Source organism: Capsicum annuum, unplaced genomic scaffold (assembly GCF_002878395.1).
Source record: "Capsicum annuum cultivar UCD-10X-F1 unplaced genomic scaffold, UCD10Xv1.1 ctg82131, whole genome shotgun sequence".
In the NCBI taxonomy this organism is placed as follows: Eukaryota; Viridiplantae; Streptophyta; class Magnoliopsida; order Solanales; family Solanaceae; genus Capsicum; species Capsicum annuum.
Genome location: NW_025892901.1, coordinates 1 through 4,258, shown reverse-complemented (window position 1 = coordinate 4,258; position 4,258 = coordinate 1). Strand labels below are relative to the sequence as shown.

Below are 4,258 nucleotides of genomic sequence, written 5' to 3'. Positions count from 1 at the left end.
TAAGTTTAACTTGCGCAGAAATTATACTCTTCTACTTGAATGTTTTTTCAGAAAAAAATATATGATTTAAAAGTATATATAATGTTCCTAAAACATGGAACTCGGGGATACAATCCTTCATAAGCACAAATGATTGACTGGACCTTCTAGAATTATAGATCCAAAGGGCACAGCAACGTCGACAAGAACAGATGCCCATAGCCGATGTCAGCAGTGACACACTCCCAATGCGTTCATAACCTATAGCCGACATCGGCAGGGGCATAAGTTAAACGCTAACGGTTTAATCAACACCCATTAGATAATCTTTATACCTGGTACAAATCTCTTCTTCGAACGCGGAGGATCAAATCCCTAAATTCCTTCAATTCTGGATCTAGAGCAGTCTCAATGGTTTTTAAAATGGTGTCATCTATCTACTTCCACATACATAGATAAATTAATTTAATGGTTCTGTGAATTGATTAGATTTAAGCTAATAAAAAGACCATGCCTACCTTCAGTATTGAGAAGGGTGCTCTATATGGGATGCTATCTGTAGATAATCATTTGCTTTCACTGCTGCATCTACAACCATAAGCTTTATTGCCTATACAATGATGGGATAACAAGTTGAAAGCCTCCACATACACTTATAAATGACATACAAAAAAATGGCTTCCACAATTCAAATAAGCTGGTCAGAGAATCAGTGCACAATTTTGTCAAAATCAGTCACAATTTTGTCAAAATTAGTTATGTACCTTCACTTTAGCATGAGTATAAATAGTTCTGTGTAGATCAGCTCGTGTGGCAAATAACTTGTGGATGGTTAAATCTGAGGATTCATCCACACAAATAATAAGTCAAACAAAATAAATAAAAATCCTGGTAAGACTGAAGTACTAACAATCTTAGGCTCCATAGCATATATCGTCTCCCAGAACTCTTATTGTCTCCATTAACCTATAGAATATGATGCCAGTTTCATAGTAAAGAACTATTTTTCTTTCACTCCAATATTTGTGAAAAGATGTCACGTACGATAACCAAGAAGATGAAAGAAAAGACCTTTGAAACTGAAAAATGCATCCTAGAGCACACGCTCGGGTATCTCTGACGATGTAATCAAACCTGCAAACCAATGAAAACCCCATTCAGTGAAAACTGGAAAAACAAGTCTGAAAAAGAAAAATAGAGAATAATCTATGGTTGAGAAAACCAACTTGTCCACATCAATTCCATTTCGACCATTTGCCACAATATCGTTTAAGAACTGCTTCTCCCTTGAACTAAAGTACCCTTCGAGGTTTCTGTCCAGCGACATCCAAATCCCCTTCTGTTTCATAAGATAACATCATTTGAATGTCAAATATCAGTGCAATAATATCTCAACTATCAATATGTAGGCAACAAATGACATTCATCAACAACAAATACCTTGAATCCTGAAGATGATTGCTGTCTTGCTGCAAGATTCTTCATAAGATGCTGAACTTTATCAGTTCCTTTTTTGTATGTCCCATCAATCTCTCTAAGATTCTTACTTTACTAGGAGGCTCATATTTGGTTTCTCTGCGCCTGCTAACCATAGCAGTGACAACGCAGATGAGGCTAATGTGGTAATATTTAGTCTCCAATATAATGGTTTGTGGATAATGGTTTTAATCAGATTATCATGGAGCTAGACTCCCCTTTTGGTTTTTCAAATACTAAAGAAATGAGACACAAGAAATAGCGAGTTGAGAGATGATATCGGATCCATTATTTGTGTGATGGAGCAGGAAAATGAAAAGGTCATTCTTTCTACTAGGAAGCTAATGAAGTAGCTAACAGTTTGGACAGACTTAGAATTGATTTAAGGGACATTCATATCTTTCAGGATACAAAATTCTTTTGCCCACTTATCTCAAGAGAGCATATCATGTAGATGAGTGTCAAATGTCTAAGATTCCCACTTTTTACCTATTGAAGAAAATAGAATGTAACTTTACATAGGACTAACCTTAACAAGATTATGCACGATGTTTGCGGCCACTGCTGCAGCTTTATCAAGAAAAGACCTGCAAGGTTAAGGAGTGACAACCTCATAAGTTTACAGTGCAGGTTTTATTTCTTTATATGTTGAGACTCTGGGTTTCACAAGTTATATGGTATTTGTTAACTGGTGAGAGGTGACAGGTGATACGGGTCAAAGAGGCATCTTAGCACTCAAGGATATGAAGACATGAGGAAAGACCTGAGCTTGTGGGGCTGCCTAAACAAGGAACAAGCTTTGAAGTGTAGAGAACAAGTCTCAACACTCCAAAGCTGTCCAACAAGCCAAGCCCCTTTGTTTGGGCTCATAAGGGCCTTTTGGTCATTTATGTAACAAGTGTTGCCCTAGCCTATAAATAGAACAATTAGGTCATTTTATCATTTAGACTTTGATGATATGTTTTGAGAGCACCATAGAGTGTCTTGCAAGGTGGAATCCTTGTGTTGGTAGCTTGCTTAGAAACGTTGGTTGCTTGGGGATTCCGGTTCCCTTAAGATTCCGGTTCCCTTGAGGTCACCTAAGAGATAGGTTTATGTTGTGTGCGGTATTAAAAGTCCAAGAGTGGAATGAGCTCTTGGTTGTTAATATTACATCTCCATTTTTCTATCTTTCTATCTTTACTTTGTTCTAATCATGGGTGTTGTTGTTCTAATATTGTAACCCGTGACTTGTTGTCATTGTTATATCCTTGTTGTTGTTCATCTTGCCTTCATATTGTTGTTGTTAATCTTACTTTGGATTGGCTGTTTCGGTGTTAAAACACACCCTTTATCTCGTCATTGTTATTTTTATTGTTGAATCCGAGTGTGGTCTCTAAACGGTCCTTGAATCTTCAGATTTGTGGACTGTTTTGAATGTGTTTTCTTGTCTTCTTGATAATTCCGGTATCAACAGGTATCCCATTAAATTAGTACACGTGTGCGCAAGTTGGTCCGAACACCACGATTATAAAAAAAGGACAGTTCAAATGACAAGTGATTGTTTAGTAATTGGAACAATAAACTACTACTAATATTTTGAGTACTACTATGTTAAATTTTTATTGGAACAAGAAACTGCTATTAATATTTGTCTAGAATTTTCATGTAAACTAATGATTCTTAAGAATTGCAAAGCTGGCAATGTTTTGTAATGTAAGATCGGTAGCTCTACAACTACTAGATGGTCAAAATCAGCAAATCTCAAAATTTATGAGCCACCAAATCATTCTTTATATTTATCATTTAAATTAAATATTCACTGGACAAAATGGAAAATAGGGGTTCTGTCTATCTATGAACATATAAAACAACCTAAATAACATTAACTGTAGCTCTAAGTCAAAAATACAAGAGAATGGAAAAAAGACTCACTTCTCAAAATTATGTGGGTACAACTTCAACAGCGTCAGGTGACATCTGCAACATATACAGTCCAAAGACGATATTTTGACGATATCGTTCAATGACATTATCTTATATTCTAAGTTCTTTCCATTTTTGAATTTCTGTAGATAAAAGCATGTAAACCAATTAATATCAGATAATAGGCCTTAAAACTTAAAAGAGGTAACAAACTTCTTCATTATATTATGGGTTAAATGGTAGATTTATATTAACGAAGGCAAAGGCATGAAGAAGGTACATGAGACGCATGTAAAAGAAGCGACTAAAGAACTAAAGAAACCAAAACTAAATGGAGGTCTAAAGAGCTCAAGAATGGTACGAGACAATCATCTCAACCTGCCTGCCTTCCTTGAACCAAAGGCAGGAAAAGCTTAAGGACCTATTGGCCAAAGATGAAACCAAGAAATTGGTCCTTACACTACATCCCTTTGGGTCCATTAGTAAATCCAGAACTATATTTACTAGAATAAGATTGCCCTTTGCTATTCAAGAGCTCTAGGTGTCGGATATTTAGCATATTGCAGAAAGATATCAGGTATAGGCATTCTTTCAATTTCTTCTAGAACATGCATGTTCTGAATTCTGACTTGTAGAAATTGAAGTGTAAATTATTTCTTCTAAAAAATAATTTACTCATAAGAAAATAACCACCAAATTAACACTGAAGAAAATATTTTTTAGTTTCAAAATTCAAAAATATCAACTCATACTCACAGATCAATAGTCAATCATTCTAATATTCAGAATCCATAAAAATTATAGTAAACACAAGTAATTTGAAACTTTATGACATGCAGAACAAAACTACTTCTCTTAATATAACAATACAAAATTAACACTTCAGAAAAGTTAATAG

General features: G+C 35.1%; 1 long non-coding RNA gene across 5 annotated transcripts; it reads right to left on the bottom strand.

Annotated features, from left to right (window-relative positions):
- Positions 1 to 431: 431 nt before the first annotated feature.
- Positions 432 to 4,186, bottom strand: LOC124895436. Of its 5 annotated transcripts, XR_007051715.1 has the most exons (8): positions 3,370 to 4,180; positions 1,985 to 2,042; positions 1,420 to 1,560; positions 1,206 to 1,318; positions 1,051 to 1,113; positions 890 to 945; positions 744 to 817; positions 432 to 589 (listed from the first exon to the last, which is right to left on the bottom strand). It is a non-coding gene; the product is annotated as an uncharacterized LOC124895436 (long non-coding RNA). The 5 variants fall into 5 exon arrangements; XR_007051714.1 differs by having other exon boundaries at positions 433 to 589; positions 744 to 945; positions 3,370 to 4,179; XR_007051713.1 differs by lacking the exon at positions 890 to 945 and having other exon boundaries at positions 433 to 589; positions 3,370 to 4,174.
- Positions 4,187 to 4,258: the final 72 nt, after the last annotated feature.